The following is a 20,530-nucleotide window of genomic DNA, read 5'->3' on the forward strand; positions in this document are numbered from 1 at the left end:
AGCTAATAACGTCACAAATTACCATTGAGTGACGTTTTATGGGCGTCACAAGCATCGTCACGGAATCCCCGTCACAGATTACTCCTAGTGACGTCGCGCGCAAAAAAATGTCACTGGAATTGGGACCTTCAGTGACGTTTTCTAGAACGTCAACAACTTGCTATTTCCGTGACAGTCAATTAATGTCACATGTTAGGAGCAAATATGCCATATTGTACTATATTCAATGACAGAGCAACGTCACTGACTTCATGCCACGTCAACACCAAGCAGATTATACCACTACTAGCGTCGCTACTTTCATTATTGATGAAAATGACATCATCAAAATATATTTCTTTTATTTCAAATAATTTACAACAAATTATCAAATCTACTATATTGCAAATAAGATAAGAGTGAAGTCACATTATAATTGAAATGAAAGACAAATCATATTATACATTCAATCGTCTCAGCCAAATCATCCACCAAGTAGAAGTGATAATAAAAATAACACTGACTCAAGTTTGACACGACAATAGACAAGATAAAAAGTAATATTTTCATAACTGAAAGATCACATGTGTTGTCCTAATTATTGCAATGTATGATTCAGCAACTATCTTTCTATCACAAAAGGATGGCCTTCATGCACCATCAAGTTTGGGCTGACTTGCTTGCTGAGTTGCTTGAGCACTTGAGAGAATACCAATCAGGTTATCCGTCTCATGTTGCTTCTTTTCCCAAGCTTCATTCTTCTCTTGTTGGCTCTTCTTCACAACTTCCAATTCTTCTTGATGCTTTCCTCTACATCTCTTCAAATGCTATGTCTTGTGCTTCAAGTCTCACAGGTAACTCGTCCTTGTGCCTATAAATTGATGAAACACAACAGTGTGTTTCATCTTAATGATATAAAAACATACAAGATAACAAGGTCTAAGAGTACGAGTAAGAAGCTTACAAGCGGTCAAATTATGAATATGAGTTCATTATTAAATGTGAGGCAAGCAAGAATAACTCATAACGGTTCAACATGTACTCCCTCTACTAAATATAAGTCTTTTTAGAGACTCCAATACGGACTACATACAGAGCAAAATGAGTGAATCTACACCCTAAAATATGTTTATATACATATATATGTAGTTCGTATTAAAATTTCTATAAAGACTTATATATAGAAACGAAGGGAGTATAACCAAGTGCTAGATTTCAGCAACCCAAGTTACATGAAGCAACTATGCTAGCACAACAATTTTTTTAGTTCAAACTCTACCAGCCTACATCATTCTGCTAAAAACACATATTGATATCTGGATTAAAAAAGCTAAAATGTTATTCCCATGCCTTCGTGTTGCAGCAGCAACAAACCATATTTGTCATTACAACATTTTTTATGTTAGTTTGGACGATTGGATTTGGATCAACCCATACATGAACAACATAGCACTCCTTAGTGCAACTTTCAATAGAAGAACTGAAGATGAAGTCTTATTCACACACATTTGTTTTTTTCACTATCATGAGTGCACTGTGCACACAAAAGGAGGCAAACAGAACAACAAAAACACAAAGAGAAACAAGGCAAGTACCTAGCATTTGCATGTTTTGCCTCTCTATCCTTCTATTCAATTCTTTCTTCTAGAACTCGGATTTCTACTGATGAAGAAGAGCTCCCAGACCTTCAGGTACCTGCTGGGTCAAACACGTTAGGTAAAACAAGGCAGCGAGTCAACATTCACTTATGCAATGTCAACAGTAGTTCAAATAGGAATGTAGCGAACAGAAAAATCATAATCTAGATTACTTAGTACAAGAGTAAAAGAGTGGAGGAACAGAAACTATGAATCAATATTTAGTTAGTTATTTGTTATACTTATAGTGCACAGCGACATACGCATGATACGAGCAATGCAGAATTAAAGCCACTTAATCACAATTAAGTACATATTATTGAAGATGTATGTTCACACGATATATTACCATTGCTTTCGACATAGGAAGAGCGGCCTCCTCTTCATCTCCTTTCCTTCCTCCCCTTTCTTTCAAATATGCCTCGCCCTTTATTTTCCGTTCCGCAAGATATGCCCTGCTTGCTCTCTCAGTCTCCAGAACTGGTGGCATGATTTTAGTAACTGAAGCTGGACAAGATGACAGGGAGTGAACTGAATGAATTGCCAAAAGACCTAGATTGTGTAAAATAATGTTAAACATGCGACACTGCTAACAAGCAGTTCATGTCAGATTACATAAACAGAAAATGAAGATTTCATGCGTTGTGATGTAACAAGTGAAGCAAGCAACATGCAGGATGTAACCGCGGCACTGTCAAGGAGAAGCAGCCAACAAGCCTAGAAAAACAAGACCAGGAAGTTCAGAACAAAAAACAACAAAAATAATAACATTACTGTAGGTGCTGGCATAGTTCAGAAAACCAGAAAGTTTACTATACTCTTTCAAAACTAAGCCTCGATGGATGGTGCTCTATGTTTCTAAACTAGGAGCAGCTTATTCAAGGAGTGGACACTCCACTTACAACTAGACCTTTATGTAGCAAGTTAACAATCAGCTTGATTTTACCAGTTTAGTATGTCAGGATACAGTCACAAACTGAAGTTTAAGATTATGCATCTAAAGGAAAATTGAATGTTGGTCAAAGCTTATTTTTCGAAACTTGCAATGCATCTCCCAATTTCCATGAATTTAACTACCATTGAATCATTTTTTCACCAAGAGACCATGATTCCTCAAGGAAAAAATAAAGGAAAAGTCGTACTAGCTTGAAGTGTCGACATATGAGGAACAGAACAATCCAAAAGGAACAAATAAATTTACAGTAACCATAGGCAGCCATGCAAATATTGTCTACAGAAAGGTATGTCACTAGTGACTAATTCCTGCGTCTCTGCACTGGAAATCATGCAAGTGTAATCGATGATAATGGATCATAAGACCCAATGAAATGTACATCGACCATCCTAACATGCCATGGTGTCTGGCAAAAATTCAAATCTTCACAGTACCTGTGCCTACTCAAATATACAAACACCAAAATTCTAATCTGGGAAAGCCCATGAACATCATCTTCACACTAACATATAATTTTCTGTATGCAAGAGTATCCATACAAGCACATACCAAACAAACAGCATCTGTAATACGGCATCCGAACTGCCATCATGATTACATATATTTAATTTATATATACAATGTAAATAGTTAATAAAGTTGTGAAAGATATGAGAACCATCAAAAATCTTACTCTGATATTCTCACCATCGGTTTTCATTCTGTAAGTGTGAAGCAGGATATAGTGGAACCTGATAAAAATGCAAAAAAGATGACATTGTCAAACCACTGATTACAAAAGGTAACAAGGGCAAAGAATGTGAGTACAAAAAGAACTCTAGTTAAGCAAAATTTCAAAATCATTAATCTTAATTACACAACTGATAATTCGCTGATTTACTGCAATAGAATTTAGGCACGTCATTCTCCTTAGACACAGTTGATCAGGGGCTCTATCATACCCCTTTGTATCAGGACTGGGCAATAGCCCATTGGTTATTGGGAGCACTAGCGACTCCTTGGAGCCTAGTTCAAATCCCTATGGGCGAAATTAAAGCGTGTTGATTTGTTTTGTAGGATGAACTAGACATGCCGTAAAGAGATTTCTCAACTAAGGTCGTGCATCTGATAGTTAACTGAATTTTGCGTAATGTCTAACTGATTGCAGTAGCATATATTCAGATTCAGGCCTTTTTTTTACCATAGCAGCTGCAGCAAACGCAAAACCAGGTTCACTACTGCAGTTTTGCACAAACCTATCAATAGGATATCAAGTAAAGTTATCTAGTAGGAAGCTCAGACTTTTTACCATAGCAGGCTGTGGAAAATCCTAATTACAGAGAAGGGTGGGAAGATGAGTAGTATGCATGAACCCTAACCATTGAACATCAAGGGGTGGCGGGATGAGGAAATCACAGAGAGACGTCGCCGATCGCAGGGGAGAAGAGAGCCGGGTGCTCGCAAGGCGGGTTGATGCGGCAGATCTATGTTCGGCGGTGCTGCGGTGGGGCGGCCTCCTCCAATCTTCCGTAGCCGGTCGCTGCAATTGGGGGGAGAAGAGGGCCGGCTTCTCGCGGGGTAGGATGTTGGCGTGGATAGGAGCTCAGCCGGTGGGGCGGCCTCCCCCGATCCACCGTCGCGATCGCTGTAATCGGGGCTGCAGTCGTGGGGAGAAGAGAACCGGTTAAATCGGGGGAGAAGAAAATGCGGGGTAGGCGGTGGCTCTTCGCGGGTGAAATAGAAGGGAGGAAAATTGGCTGGGTCCTTGACGGGTGGGGACACAGGGTGGATGCGGGAAAATTTAGAGAAGTGGGGGGAAATAATATTTGGGTGGAGGGAGAGAGTTTTTTCGTTGGGGAGATGGTTTATTTTCAGAATTTAATTTCCACTTTAATTCGAAATAAATAGCAAATGATTATTACAAAATGTAAATCTTACATACACACTATGATGTGGTATTTTTCATGTAGTTTTTTTGGAATACTGTAAATAAATATGTGGAAGGTTGTACACCGGGGGTCTTAACTATGTGATTTGGTTCCTAAAAAAAACTATGTGATTTGAAAAAAAATCAAATGAGTGAAGCTTTGTTTTAACTCTTTTAGTCTAGGATGTATAAAACCCTTTTATAGATGTATAAACTCCTCTTTGAACACGAGATATTGTTGGCGGTGGCATGTGCAAATAGACATGAGGTCGTTCGATCACTCTACCCAACACACTAATCAATTGTCCTAAAATTGGACCTATTGTTCCTCTAATTATCCACGATACACATCTTTTTTCGCCGGCCACTACCTACCATTTTTATTTTTGAGATAAAACCAAGCAACTACAACGCCATATGCATCACTTCACGAATGCCCGTAATATCCTTTTTCTGCCACTGACTATTTATATTTGATATTACAAAATAATTACATCACTCGATGCCTGTGAAGAAACAATGGCGGGTCCCACTGTCAACATTGACGTGTGGGTCCTACCATTCAATAAGTTGTGAAGCAGTTGTGGTGGGTCCCGTTGCTAGATGTTACATGACAAAAAATGAGCATCACACATTCTTAATATTCGATGACTCTAATAGGTCCGTCATCAAAATTACCAAATCGTCACAGAAATTGGCAGACAAGTGGCACTCAACCGTGGAGGCGATTTTGTGACATTAACCGTCACTGATTAATGGAGATCGGTGACTCCACCTATAAAACGTCATACATCAGGTATTTGTGTGACGTTGTCCACCCCCGTCACGAGGATTTTCGTCACAGTATCTCATTTTTCTTGTAGTGGCAGGTGGGTGGCGTGCTGGGTGGAAGACTCCGGAGCGATTGGGTAGTGGTGTTCGAGGGGTGGGAGAAATCCATGTCGGCTCGTCCGACTCCGACGTGGTGACGCCTGCGGGTGCCACCACCACCCCCCCCCCCCCAGAGGGCGTCGGGTGACCCCTTTCACCTTCTTCCTCCGCGTGCCGGGGGAATCCCTAGGACAAGTCCGGGCAACATCGTCATTGTCGTCGCTCTCCTTCTGAAGGTGTTGCTTGATACGCGGCGCTCCGGAGTGTTGGGTGCGTGGTGGGATGACTTCGGAGGGTGCAGCGGTGGCGGGTCATTCACGTGTCGTCAAGCTGTCATTGTTGGCATTTGTTTCTCTCTCGTTCTTCTTGTTTTATCTTTATGCTTCATTTGTTGTTCACCCCAGCAATACGGTGATGATTGCTTTGTAATACAAAGTGGGAGGAAACCCTATTTTGAAAGAATGGCTTGCCTGGTCACCGTCCGTCGAGGCGAGAGATTAGCTTGGCCCGAGAGCTCAAAATCGAAAGCCTAGGCATGCGCCTGTTGCAGCCTGGATGCTACTCGGTCGTTTCAAAAAGAAGGAACTTATAGATGAGGAGCGAGGTGCAACCAAAAAGCTGCGTCCCGTCCGACAAGATGAACCGGCACCTCCTTGTCCCTGGGCGACACAGACCTGGAACAAAGCACTCGTCCCATACGACCTTCCGGCCTATTATGTTTCTTCGTTCTTCTATCTTCTTGTTCTACTAATAAAGAAAATAGGTATTCTTAGTCTGTCATGCTATTTTATAGAAAACCCCTGATGTTTCTGACATTAAACCCGCATATTATATATCAAATGATTTTTCATATCTTCTAAACCCTAACTCCAAATTTAATATGTTATATATGGAATTTGATTAGAAAAATATATAGAATCTGAATATGATATTATTTACTTGTTAACCATTAAAAAATATATTATTTAGGGTGCAATCTTAATCAACCGTGCATTATACGTCTTTCTTTCATATCGGTACTGATCCGGATTATGGACACACATCTCAGCAAAATCGGGATTGAAGACGAAATTGAAGGTCACTTGCCCGTTTCTTTGTACATATTAAATTTACATGCAAGCCGTGTTTAAATAAAAGACATGTGAAATTTTGAACATATGCTTTTGTAGGAAAAGACCATCTTTGTTTGGGCCGTAGCTACAAATACTTAGATTATAAACCATATTTTGAAAATTAAGAGTGTGTGGTATTCATTTCTCCCGTTGCAAGGCAGGGGCCCTTTTGCTAGTAAATTCTTATGGAACGTAACTCTATTCACATGGTCCTCAAGCGCCCTTCCAAACAAGAGTTGCAAGACTCGCTGCTGGTGTTAATAAAAGCGTGTTCTTAGGATGTGGCAAAACAGTATCCGACACAGGCGCCTCAAGAAAAAGACTGTGATTTCCAGAAGAAAAAAAAAGGAAAAAAGAAACATGAAAAGAGATTGTGTGTTAGGAAGGATGTGTGGCAAGAAAATACAACATGTTTGATTTCAGATACAAGGATAAATATAGGCAACCGCTAGGCACTGGCACGCCGGCCGAAATATTCGGCCGGTCCGTTTTAAACCTTTAGATTAGAGTGCTGATGGCCGTTAGATAGCCACGAGCGCTCGCACCCCATCTCTGAACTACGCGCCTCTGTCCATGTGCGCAGCGCAGCTCCGGCGAGGGCAACGGTCGCCGGCCACTCACACCTCACCGCCTTGCAGCACCGCCCTCCGTTTCTCGCTGAAGAAACCTTCCCCACTCGTCGATTTCGGTTGCAGCTTTGTCATCAAAATCGGATGCAATTTCCCCGGCTGTCCGGTTGCAACTCCTTGCCATCGACTCTCATGGTTGCAGCATCCCGGTGCGCCGCTCGTCGCCCTCGCCGTCGAGCTCGCCGCACAGGCTTCTGCAAACAACGTCATCAGTCAACCATGAATGGATGTTGCAAAACATTTCGTCAGTTGTAGCAGAAACGTCACCGCCGCCGTCGCGGGTCGCAACTCCGCCGTGGATGGATGTAGCAAAAAAATTTGTTGGTCTTAGCAAAAACCAAAAGCTGTTGCAGCAAAGACGTCACCGCCATCGTCGCGGGTCGTAGCTCCGCCTTGGATGGATGTAGCAAAAAGTTTCATTGATCATAGCAAAAACCAATAGCGGTTGCAGCTTTGTGCTATGTGGTTGCAGCAAATAAACATCGTGACCCGGTGGTCGCCATGGCTACCGTCGAACTAAGAACAAAAGTCCGTTCCAGCAATTCTGACGGCTGTTCCAGCAAACGACGTGGCTGAAGGCAGGACACGTGTTTGTGTGGAGTCAGAGAGCAAGAGGAGAAGAAAAGAGATGTGATCGAGACGAAAGGACGATGGAGGATTCTGGAAGAAAGAGGAAGGATAAGGAAGCTCTGCTGGGGTCCACAAAACACATGGCTGGTGTAGAGTTTGTTTTGGTGAGTCGGCTCTTTAACATCATTGGAAATGTAATGTTTATGGTCTTCTTTCACAACAATCCAGTGACAAAACAGTGGTTTGTATTCTGCCATTAAGGAGGTGAGCCACCAGATAGTTGTCTCTGGAAGAATGATCACCGATTATCCACTTTCTGCCATAGAATCGACCAGGGGTCTTTAGGCAAGCGGTGTGTTTTTTTAACCATCGTATCATCCAATCCTGATACGCTTACTGGGTAAACTGAAGACAAGAGTGTAAGAGACAGCGATCCTGAGAATATAACCATCGAAGATCTCTAGCACAGTTGTGCTTGTTACCCTGAATCCTCTAACCCAAACTCTTGTGAAACTGAGGGAACAGAGTGAAATAAACTTCCCTGGTAAAGCACCTAACAATGTGCATCTACTGGCGATAAGTTTAGTATTTCCATAACTGGTCGATCTAGCCTTAGGCTTCTTATTGGTTGATGCTGGTACCCAGCATTGGAAAAAAAAAACAATATGAATGTTTTCATGGCTGGCATGTACCCATCATGATCTCAAGGACATGGGACAATTACAAGAACAGTACGACTGAGCAGATCAGCAAAAAATGGGATATAAAACAGTTGACAGTGGAGATTTGATGCATTTCACACTCGAATGAAGAGAAGAAAATTAGCAAAATACGATAGAACATGGCGACGCAAATCAGGCAGCATCTTCCTCCCAGCTAGCACGACACTGGCCTCGTACATTTTACTTACTAGTACTTCTAGACCATAGCACTATACTCATGGCTGACAGCATGTTAATTCATCATACATCAATGGGTCACAGGTTAGATAGCAAGATAAAATGCTGAAACTTTCTACACCTAACAGGTCCAGCAAAATATAAATCCAGCTTGGCGTTCACCAAGACCACCAGACATGTTCTTTGTATTGAAACAGAATAGCTGTGGCAATCATTTCTGGAGGAAGTCTCTCATCTTCTTCCACCAAACCACGTACTCCCTCTCATCCTTGCACATCATATACTCGTGCAGCCAGTCATGCAGTGAGTCCTTGATCCCCCTCACCTCAAGACACCCGTGCAGGGACTTCCGAATGCTCTCCTTCAGAACACTGTAGAAACAGTGAGCAACTAAACATCAGAACAAAACCGTAAGATGCAATGTGCTTCAGCAGTAATCTATGTACTTCAGTAAACAGAAGACACGGGTGAATAATCAGCAAGGGGAGAAACACATACTAGAAAGAAATATTAACCTTGTGACCAAGGATCCATGTTAGTATCATTCAAGGTATTACCATTTTATTTGATTATTATTCAGCAGCCCTGGTTGGAGCTTATCATGACGATTGAAATTGGAGGAACAATACAACCTAGATGAGAAAACTTGAACTTACGAGAACTGTGGCCCCTCGTTCGCATACTTAGCATCAACGCTGCTGCGATTCAGCATCCTCATATTTTCAATTGCCAGTTCCTTATCTTTAAAGTTGCACACAAATTCCAGGACTGGAACTTCTGGTCTTTCAACAGTGACAACCATCTGAATCACAGGCTTAAATGAGTCAATATGATACTCAGCATGAGAGTCATCATTGTTCACATCTTCGTCAGTATCAAAATTTGTGTAGATAATTGCTTTGACTCTCTCTCCTGCAAGCTCTCTTTTGAGAACTATGGCTTGATCACCAGGGTTATCAATTATCTCAAAGGGGAAGTCTTCTGGTAGTTCAATGAGCTGTTAAAAACACAAATGAAAACAAGTATTACAGTCATGTCATTTTTTTAAAATATCAGAGAAATATTTACAGAAAAAGGTTCTTTTGAAGCAAAACTAAAGCGTTTCTGCCAAGTAACAAGACAAAACAATCTGGTTCTTGCATAAGAATAGCAAGGTATAGTATAGGACGTCATAGCCTTGTACCCATCTTTACATGATCGCAGCTATAAGATTTTTCACACTGATATATATAGCTTATAACTAGAGTTTATGGATCTCGGACAACAATTAATACTATCGTAATACTCAACCTGTTGCAAGGAACATGTACATTTCAAATGTTCACAAACTTTCTCTATTAATGTCCAATTGACTCTTTAATAATGCAGCAGATCAATAACTTGAACATCTCAAAAACTAAGCTACCAAAGTCAAGTTTGTGAACCTGTTAGCAATGTACTGCCAAGTTTGATTTTTACCATCGGCACCGCTACCACCTTAATACTGTAGTGTTTAATGAGTTCTTTAATGTTGTATAGCCAAAAGCAGAGATTGCAAGTACTAGTTTGTACCACATAATAGGCTGCCTTAAACCGATACTCACCTACATACAAGATCAGCAACCTACTAACTTTGGCTTCCAACTGTGAGCTGTAACCAGCAAAATAATCACCTTAATTTTGGTTATGTTCCTAATATTTTCCAAATATGCGGGATCAAGGCATTTGTCCCAGTAATCACACAAGAAAGAACAAAGCTCAGTAGCTGATAAATGGAGTCGCAACGAAAAGAAAATGCAGGGGCGGTGTTAGGGAAGTCAAGAACCTTCGCGGAGGCCTCCGCCGGCAGGAAGACGCGGTCGATCTCGTTGCCGATGAGCCGCTTCAGGTTCTCGTCCGGGCAGATCTCGGAGGGGGCCACCGAGGACTGTGACGCCAAGAAGCGGCGGCTGGTGATCCGTGAAGGAGGGGAAGCGGCGGCGGCGGAGGCGCGGAAACGTGCCAGCGAAACGGGTGCGCGGAACGTGGCGGAGGAGGGGGCGCAGCGCTGGGACAGGGCGTAGACCTCGACGAACAGGCGTCGCGGCGGAGGAGCCCGGCGGCGAGGGACGCCGACGACATAGTGGCGACGCTTTTTTTTTTTGGGAGTGTTTGCTGGATTCGACGACGGCTTGTCGCTGCGAAGACTAGGGTTTTACCGGAGTTTGTTATAGGGCCGGAGAATGGAGACTTGAGGAAAGGTGGTAAGAAAGGCCCAGCCCAACCCAGTTCACTTGAGAACGACCCTCCAGCCATACAGCTCATTCTTCATTTTTTTTGCTGGCCCCCAAATACAGCTTATTTCTATTTCTCAAAAACAAAAACATACAGCTTATTCCTATTGTGTTCTATGACAATGCAACACACTTTCGCCGCATACTCATAGAGGAGGTTCTTCAGGCGGTTTAACTCTGGAGTACTAGTTAGTGTGCATGTGCAACACACGTCTCCCTTAAAAAACATGTCAATGCAAAATCCAAACTATGATTACATGATCATATATTTTGCTGTTCTTTGTCTCGCTCAAGATTGCTCCAAATTCAAAATTATATTTTTCACTGTGAAATTTTAATATATTTGAGAGACTTTACGATAAGACCAATTGAGTAATCATATATTAATAGCAACGGCTGAGAACAAATATTACCACACCGTACCCAAACAAAAACGATCAACAAAATAATCAGGAATGACACGTGCTTCTCTTCTCACCTTGGAGTAACATGAAAAATAATAATTATATTATTACTTATCATCTCCTTAATATCTTTACTATAAAAAACATAAATGATGCAAACTCTGTCTTTGATGTAACAAAATAATAAGCACCACCTGCAAATATACAAGTACACAGAGTCAAAGTGACAAAGTCTAGAGATTTAAATTAAGATTTTACTCACCTCTACACCACCGTGGTGGTAGCTTCATCTTGCCGCGGCATCGCAGAAACAATCATCTTCAGCTAAAATGGCCCTTGTTTTTCTACTCTGAAATCTTTTGATATGCAATGGTGTTGGCAACAAGTATCTTATAAATGGTGTTCTTGTTGAAGTGGAATCTTATCAATGTGTGCATATAACGAATGAGGTTGTGGGCATGCCTTGATCAACCGGTCAAATATAACTTCCACCTCGATGTAAAGTTCCTTGTTCTCCATGAGACAATAGCATTCATCTCCCCATACGGCTGCACGTGAATATCCGCATCATCTGATTAGCATATACAATTCAAGTTTCTCCAAGTTGCATCAAAGGAACCATGCTTGATTGTTAGAAATATAATGTTCCGTGTAAAGCTAGTTGTCGCTATTTTCATAGCAGCAATTAAAGAGTTGATGTTCTTCTCATAGGCTCAAGAGTATCTTCTCGATCAGAATACAGTGGAAAAGAAGAGAAATAAGTAACCAAGTAAGCATCATAGGGAATTTCTACATTGTTCTTTCATTTTGTAAACCATTAACAGTTGGACTCTATAAAAACTGTATACTGTAAAGTTCGAGTCATTTACCCAAAACCACCACACTTGGGGTTAGGGTAACAACTTGGTACCACATTGAAGGCAGGGCACAAAAAACCACCGAAAATGCGCCTAATGCGTAACGCGGAACACTGACACTCGAATTTAGTCGTGAAAACAACAAAACCGACAGGTAGTGCCCGCCTGTCAGAGCTGATGTGGCAAAGACCAAGCACCAAACAAGCTTTGACCAGCTGAGGTGGCAAATGAGACGCGGACCCCGCCTGTCTGTGACTACATGATCATCTTTATCCCTTTTTTTCTATGCGACATTACATCGAGCACCAGCGGGGGTTCTCGCGCCCGGACAGAAGGATGCCCATGGATGCGCCGGGGATGGCGGCGACGACGCGAGGTCGCCGGCGCCCAAAGGGAGCTCGCCGTCGAGATTATTGTTGCGGGTAGTCCTCCCCTGTCCCGCGCCGGGGCTCCATGCCTGCGGCCAACACCCTGCCACCGGCGGTGCGCCCGTACGACAGAGCCCCAGGAGGTGGTGTCGGGGGGAGAGAGAGATGGGAGGAGGAAGAAGGAGATGGGTGGATGACACGTGGGGCCCATGCCTCCTCTGCTAGCTCATTTGCCACCACAATTGGTTAATCTATTTTTTGCATTTAGTCCTTGCCACGTCAGCCCGACAAATGGGCCCAACTTGTCAGTTTTGCTGTTTGTGTGAGCTTATCAGACAATCAGTGCTCCGTGTTACAGGTTAGGCGCAATTCTGGTGGTTTTTTGTGCCCAGGCTAGAATCTGGTACCAAGTTGTTACCGTAGCCTCAAGTGTGATGGTTTTGGATAAATAACTCGCAAAGTTCAAAAGGTTAACCTTGTACTCCTTCTCTCAAACCATACATATGGAAGAAATGAGTTGAAAAAATTCAACATTAGGTGCTAGCAACTACCGGCCAAAAGGAATTAGATGGTGCCCATGGTGCCCGCACGGGAATCGGCCCAATAAAGAAACAAAAATAGCTGAAGAAATCAAGCATTGGACACATATATATGCCGTCGTCCCGCCACACATGTCGTCGAGGGTGTTGAAGCACAAGCCGTCTAGGGTGCTGTTAGACTGTATATACGTAGCCCGTATACATATTGTATTGTATCTTTTGATACCTCTATATATATAATGAGATAGCCACACCCTGTTTAGGGCGTCGAGCAGTTTCTCAAAACATACGTTTTACATGGTATCAGTTTAGAGTTATGATGTCTTCCGCTGCACCCGCCGCCTCCGTCGCATTGGCCCCCGCCGCCGCGGCCGCCTCCTGCGCCGGCCTCTGCCGTCGCCGTTCCTTGCCTCCCGGCCTCTAGCTACGGCCAGGTGGCACAACCAGCCTCCCGGTGGAATCCCTTCGGGCTCCCAGATCGGATCGGGGCGTGGCCATGACGATCTGCCGCCGCCGGTCTCTTTCGGCGGCCCGTCTTCCTCGACCACCGCAGTTGCGCCGCCGCCCTACCAGGGTCCGCCGCCCGCGTATGGCGCCGCCCCTGCCTCGACCTACGTCGCCCCGCACCCGTACGGTGCCTCGTCATCGGCCTATAGCCCCCCGTGGTACAGCGCCCCTGCATCAACCCATGGTGCCCTACCACCGCCACGTCCGCCTAGCCGGCGCCTCTCTACGGCGCGCTGCCCCCACAGACCTACGCGGCGGCGTCGCACCCTCAACCCTACGGGGCGCCGCCGCCTTCACTGCCCTACGGGGCCGCGCCTCCTCCGTCACCAAGGGACCCGGCGTCGCCGTACGCTGGTCCTATGACCGGCTGTGGCGCACCTTTGGCGATCGGCCCGCCCCAGGAGACGGATCCATCGATGGGTCTCTACGCGCCACCGACACAGGATCGTGCTGCGGCGCCATCGCCGTTTTATTTCTCGCACCTCCTTCCGGTGAAGCTCACGCCGGACAATTACCTGTCATGGCGGGCTCAGGTGCTTCCTCTTCTCCGCAACCGCTACCTAGAGGGGTACGTCGATGGCTCCATCCCGTGCCCTCCGCCGTATCATCCGGCTTATCATGTATGGGTGGCCCAGGATCAGGCAATCCTCTCCGCCATCCAGTCGTCGCTCACTCCGAGCGTGTTGTCGCTGGTCATCTTTGCCGCGACGTCTAGGGATGCTTGGTCGGCGCTTCATAGCAGTTTTGCCTCAGTCTCATGCGCGTGCTCACTCTATACGCATCGAGTTGGGGGAGACCAAGCTTGACGGCCTCAGCATCACGGACTACTTCAACAAGATGACTGGTCTCGCCGACACGTTGGCCTCGATCGGTCAGCCGCTTGGTGATGAAGACTTCACCACCCATGTACTCAACGGCCTTGATGACGACTATGATAATCTCATCAAGAATGTCCATGCTCGCGAGGCTCCACTTCCGCCCCGTGAGCTCTACGCGCGCCTTCTTGGCCGCGAACAACGCATCAAGGCACGCCGTGCCTCCCCGAGTTTTGCCTCCGCCAACGCCGCAACTTGTGGCAAACCCCAGAAGCCGTCGCCGCTTGGTGGTAAAACGGCGGCCTCGCCTTAGTCGGCTCCGCGGGGCGCGGCGCCTTCCACCGGCGGCAACCGGCCGGTTGCGTGTTGTCCCTGTTGCGGCGCTCAGCAAGCCTGCCAGCTGTGTGGTATTGAGCACCACATTGCCTCCCGCTGTCATCGTCGCTTCAAGCAAGATTTTCTGGGCCTAGGCAACACTACTAGGGAAAACCTTATACATAGAAATTTAGCAACAGCGCGGGTCAAAAAAGGGCGCTAGTGCTAGATAGCAGTAGCAATGCAGAAAAAACCGCCCTGCAGATACAATCGTAGCAGTAGCGCGTGTAGCTGTAAAAGCGCTACTACTAATATTCCCATTGGTAGAACGATAGGCTACGCATAGTAGTAGCGGGCTTGGAGGAAGCGCGTTTCCTAAGAAGAGCGCTACTGCTAATGGAAATAAAATAAAATGAAAAACAAATAGAAAAGTAAATGAAAATGAAAGAAACAGAAAAAGGAGAAAGAAAAAAATAAAATGTAAAGCAAAATAAATGAAAAAGCGAAAAAAAAGAAAGGCATAGCTGTAGCGTGTGTTCGTAAGAGGCGCTATAGCTAACGTAGCTGCAGCGCGTTTCCTAGACCCACACTATAGAAACAGAAAAGGAAATCAAAAAATGGGAGAAAATTACATAGCACTACAAGACATATGTCAACTTGTGACCCTAACTATTGGCCACTGAAAGGTCACTGTTTTTCATTTGCGACCCTTTTTTTACCAAAAACAGAAGGTCAAAAGCTGGCAGTCATAAACTGAAATTAACGACCTTCTGTAAAAGGTCGTTGGTTCTTCGACCAAAATTTTGGTCACTAGTAGCCTCCCCAGACCACGTAGGCATCCAGCGTGGCAAGCTGATGTGGCACAAGAATCAGCCCGGTCCAATTCGGTGTTTATATGGGCCAAGCCCATTAATTCAGCCCATTTATATATTTTTTCCTATGAATTTTTTGTCAGCTTCATGGATCAAGCCCAACGTTGCAGCCTTTTTATTTTTGGGCCAGGGCCTTTTTGTCTCAACAATTTCATTTTTTCTTTTTTTTTATAGAGTGGGTTCACTAGTCAGGTGGGTCCCCATTGTCAGGTTCTAGTACTAGGTCCTAGCCGTCGAGGCAATATTCTTCAATTTAAATACCTAGTAATTAAATTGGCACATAGAATACATGAAATACTTCAAATGTTATCAACCATCGAAGTGCTACATCATATAACACACATACAAATGTGATCAGCATCAAGTTTACAATCAGATAATTACAAGCTCCACAAGTGTACAATCACACGAGCCAGATTCTGCTACATCATATAACACACATACAAATAGGAGCAGCATAAAGGACTCCATTACTCTTAGAACTAGCTCAAATGAGCTAGAACTATTCTTCCTCCGACTTCTTTGTACTGATGCTCACGAAGAAACATGAAAGCCCAGCATCTGCACGTTACAAAACAAAATATTTAGGAACAAAATAGAAGTAGATCTAACAACATATTTAACAATAAATAACAGAATAATGAAGTTCATGAGACATTTTAGAATCAACTTGACAATGTTTGCATTGGACACATCCAAAACTAAAATTACTAAGATATATCATCAACAGCCATATAGCTTTGTTTAATATTACTAAGATATATAGCCATTAGTTTGTTTTAACATGGAACCCAAGAGTATGTGACTCTAGCACCCTGAGAAAGATGTTAATATGCCATCATACTAGCTGATAGACAAACATTCCAGGAAGAATTGATGCTTGTTTAACAGGTACAATCGATACTGCTATCTCTAACAGACAAATTTAAAGTTTTTAATACATTTTTTCTATTAGCAAATCTGAATATGTTACTTCCTGATTCATGGCTGCATAGTCCAGCTAGCTACACCAGTTTGCTCTCATGCAAAAATTAGAAAAAAAATGTATCATTGGTAATTATGCAACTCTGTTTGGAGTCATTTCTCCAAACAGTTACTGCTGTTATAGTTACTGCTGTATCCTAATTAATAGTACTTTACAGTAGATAAACATTTGTTGATGCTAAAAAAGACAAAGGCTTGTACCATGACATGTCCAGCAAGCCTAATTAATAGTGTCAAACTGTAGCAGGACATAAAAGAACAGTACAGTAGTAACTTAAGCATGCTCCCCTGTAGACACACACACACACGCACACGATCAATTCAAACCCAAACAAATCAAATCACGCTCTTCATCTGGACCGCTACAGATCCATGTATTAACGCTTAGCATCAAGCATTAGGCCATGAAGCATCTGTCCGATTTGTTCAATAAGACGAGTACATACCTGACTCTAGGTCGATGTGGTGGATGGGGCTGTACTTGAACATCTGGTCCAGGGACGAGCCTGCTAATCCAAATCGAACAAACAAATTCATTAGGAGGGGATCGGAGAGACAAGGAAGAAATGAAGTAAACATACATACATGTCTATATATAAGCAGCAGAAGCAAGTAATATAAATACATCCTCTTTCTTCCTCTACAACACTAACTAGAGCAACATCAATCATTGTACACAAGGAGCAGCAGCAACAAGCCGATAAAGAAAGCTCAAGATTTGTGTCTTTTGCAAGTTTTAGCACACTAGTACATGCATTAAAATGGAAGCGCCGCTGCTGGGTTGCAACAGCCAACAAACTATAGGGTTACCGTCAAGTTAGCATTACAGAAAGCGAAAAGGAAAGTGGAAAAGACATGGCAACCTATAGTTATGCGGAGAACATCGACAAGTAGCCAACAGGATGAGCATTGTGCAGTTTAATAACACAGTGTATTAATCTGAATACACGTGAATAAAACTAGCAGTGTTATTAATACACTGCTAAATGAGCATTCAGGATGCTTATTATACATGTGAACAAAACTAGGCCAAAACATAGTAAAAAAACTGCTAAATGGACACTAGCAGTAAAATAAGCATTGTGCAGCAAAAAAAGCAAGCAGGAGCTAATGGCCTAGGAACTACTAGTAGGACAGTGAAACGAGGTGAGTATGGTAGATCTAGGCGGGTGGATACATATGAACTAGTATAGGCAGGCAGCAGCATCTCTTCTCTGAATCTCATGTCCCCGCCCCCACGGTGACCGATTTACTAGCTGTTGTTTGCAAGCAGCGAATCACCGGATGGTCTTGTCACCGTTCGTCTGGCCATCAGGCTACAGCAGGGAACAATGAGGTGTTTAGTTGGATGCAGATCATAATTTCAGAACACATCAAAACTGACCGTGGAAAGCATGATAATGGCCTAAGTAGATCTGAGATTTCACACAAAAGTGGCAACTAAACTAGTGCAGAAGTGTATTCATTTCTCCTGAAAAATGCGATCCTAGGACTCCGATTGCATATCAGATCTAAAATACAAAACGAAATGACTAAACATCACAGGTCGGAGGCTTAAATTAGGGACTACGAACAGTTCATGTTCCTGACCAATTCAGAAGGGTCGCGCGGATCGAACACTAATTGCCGCATCCTCGCGTGAAAACAACTAGACCTACACGGAAAGGTAATCGAGTAATCCCATCACAGCTCAAATCGCGCATCAATTACAGCCTAAATATTCCAAACCAGAGAAGATCCATGACGGGAAACCCTCTCCAACCAATCAACACATCTGAGAAACCGCATACGAGTCGACATGAGAAGGGGCAAGAGGCGGGAGATGGGGTATGACGAACCTGGATGCCGTGCTCGAGGCAGTAAAGTTCCCAGCACGCGTTGCCGACCTGGATGCCAGCGTGCACAGGAAAGATCCATCAACTGGGAAAATCATGGCTCCACGGGAGGCTTGAGCCTATCAGCCTCCGGACCCTGTCCTTCTCCGTGTTCTCCAGCAGCCCCTGCATGCATCATCCACAACAGCAGACCACCACATCAACCGCAGCTCAAGGAAAGGATTTTACAACAATATTAGGTTGCAAAAACAACTCTAAGAGACTGACATTGTAAGTTCATTGACATTCACAAGCCATTTGCATTTTTATTCAAAACTGTGCAACACCATTGACATTACTTTCACAACAGAAACAAGAAACCATGGTGCATTGTAAAATGACTACATTGAAGTTTTGAATCACTGGATTTAGAGAAACTAGAGAACATCCCGCTGGCATGTGTACAAAAGCAAGTAACTAATCCAGTATTAATTATGTACAATGGGATATGTGCAAAGCAAGCTTTCCAGCGCCAAATTAGCAACTCCACTGAGAAAAAGCTGCTGACGAATTGATGTTATAGTTTCTGAATTCATAACGGGTGCACGGCAGCTACGACTTGCAAATAAGTAAAATTTATGCACCAAGTAACATACAGAACTGATATTCAGCTAGCATTCATGTACAGTATGATGCAACTCACATACTGAACTAGCAACTTAATTGTTCAGTTTACTCCTTCACCATGGCAAAAAAAACATGTTATAGTTTCTGAATTCATAACATACGCATGACAGTCGTGACTTGCAATAAGTAAAAGTATTTTCTTCTACAACTACGTGTAAAAACAGAGGATGATGTGTTGTAAAACAGTCCCTAATCACCATCTCCCAGAACTACCCATGTCTTGAGCATTCAGCTAACCCTAGGCCAAGCTACAAAGGCAGATGCCGACGTAGAGCTTGCCCATGGTTGGGCGTCTCCTCTCCCTGCATCCAAGTCGAGTTGGTGATGTTGCAGCCTTGCAGGCGTGCAGCTGCTCCTGCACATCGGGGAGGGGAATGGAAGGTAAGGGGAAGAAGAAAATGAAAAGGAGAGGAGATGATTGGGGGTCTGACCTTGATGGCGTCAGGGTAGCGGTGAAGCTGCATCGCTCATGTGAGGGAGACAAGATGAGGTGAGGAGGAAGACTTCCCATCGATAGCGTCCCGGTGCTCGAGCAACGACGGCGTGTTGGATCTGCAAGGGAGACAAGATGAGGTGAGGAAGAGAGGGAGGGAGATATGTGACGAGGACAAATGGAGGGACTCACCTGAGTCGCCGGAGCAACGCCGGAGCCACGCCGGCGAGGTGCCGGAACGCAAGAGGAAGATCTGGTCGGGGGAAAGGGAGCAACGGAGGTAGTGGAGCTCAGATCTGTCCTGCATGGATCTGCTGCTGGAGGTGGCTGGGTTGGGGGAGGAAGAGAAGGGGTCGCCGGCTGTGGAGGAGGCCGGGGTTGGGGGAGGTCTGCGGCGACGGCGGCTGGGTTGGAGGGGATCGATCCAGAGAGGGGGAAGAGGTGGGTTGGAGGGGATCGATCCAGAGAGGAGGAGGAGGAGGAGTCGTGGGGATTTTCCCTCTCGTGTGAGAGAGAGATGGATCTCGCTGCGCGCGCACGGATCTCGCCGGTCGTCGATTCCCGCCTGAGGTCGCCGGAGGTGGCGGCAGGCAGTGAGGGGTGGAGCGCTAGGGTTCAGTTCGAGAGAGAGAGAGGAGGGCACGACGGGTTGGGTGGGGTTAGCAAGAGAGAGAGAGAGAGAGAGAGAGAGAGAGAGAGGAGGGGGTTTGCTGCGGTTGGTTGGATGGATCGACGGACGGATGGATGATGTATGGATGGACAGATGTTTGCCATGTCATCAATCCATGCCATGACTGATTGCACCAAATAGAATGAAGCTTATGTAGTATTGTTTTTTTAACCTCCTATTCCGGATAAACATTTAACATGGCACCCTTTTATACTTTGTTAAAATGAGTCAATATTGTGCACATGTGTGTATCTTGGGATGACAAACAATGTTGGTTTGGGGGGCTTTCATGTTCCTTGCACAAATAATAATTTTCCATTTTTTGAGTGCCCAAAGTGAGCTTTTTTTTATGAAGGACCTACCATATATTTGTTGCAAAATTGGACCAAATCAATTTTCTAAATTATTAGGTCATATTTCATGTATAATTGACCAAATGGTTGGGTGTCAAAAGCC

The 20,530-nt window shown here is 44.2% G+C and overlaps 3 long non-coding RNA genes and 1 pseudogene across 5 annotated transcripts; all 4 read right to left on the bottom strand.

Annotated features, from left to right (window-relative positions):
* Positions 1–393: 393 nt before the first annotated feature.
* LOC109744124 (uncharacterized) lies at positions 394–4,296 on the bottom strand. 2 transcript variants are annotated; one of them, XR_002228241.4, is made up of 5 exons: positions 3,930–4,296; positions 3,245–3,302; positions 1,966–2,117; positions 1,575–1,674; positions 394–850 (listed from the first exon to the last, which is right to left on the bottom strand). It is a non-coding gene; the product is annotated as an uncharacterized lncRNA (long non-coding RNA). The 2 variants fall into 2 exon arrangements; XR_002228242.4 differs by having other exon boundaries at positions 394–884.
* A 2,412-nt stretch (positions 4,297–6,708) lies between these two features.
* Positions 6,709–7,787, bottom strand: LOC123494082 (uncharacterized). The gene is made up of 2 exons (XR_006663912.2): positions 7,356–7,787; positions 6,709–7,282 (listed from the first exon to the last, which is right to left on the bottom strand). It is a non-coding gene; the product is annotated as an uncharacterized lncRNA (long non-coding RNA).
* Positions 7,788–8,404: 617 nt separating this feature from the next.
* LOC109744119 (uncharacterized protein At2g39795, mitochondrial-like) lies at positions 8,405–10,657 on the bottom strand (annotated as a pseudogene).
* A 5,115-nt stretch (positions 10,658–15,772) lies between these two features.
* Positions 15,773–20,065, bottom strand: LOC109744116 (uncharacterized). Of its 2 annotated transcripts, none has more exons than XR_012186030.1 (7): positions 19,597–20,065; positions 19,403–19,523; positions 19,209–19,326; positions 18,309–18,470; positions 17,648–17,786; positions 16,917–16,976; positions 15,773–16,047 (listed from the first exon to the last, which is right to left on the bottom strand). It is a non-coding gene; the product is annotated as an uncharacterized lncRNA (long non-coding RNA). The 2 variants fall into 2 exon arrangements; XR_012186036.1 differs by having other exon boundaries at positions 16,917–16,979.
* Between the last annotated feature and the right edge of the window lie 465 nt (positions 20,066–20,530).

This window comes from Aegilops tauschii, chromosome 1 (genome assembly GCF_002575655.3).
Source record: "Aegilops tauschii subsp. strangulata cultivar AL8/78 chromosome 1, Aet v6.0, whole genome shotgun sequence".
In the NCBI taxonomy this organism is placed as follows: domain Eukaryota; kingdom Viridiplantae; phylum Streptophyta; class Magnoliopsida; order Poales; family Poaceae; genus Aegilops; species Aegilops tauschii.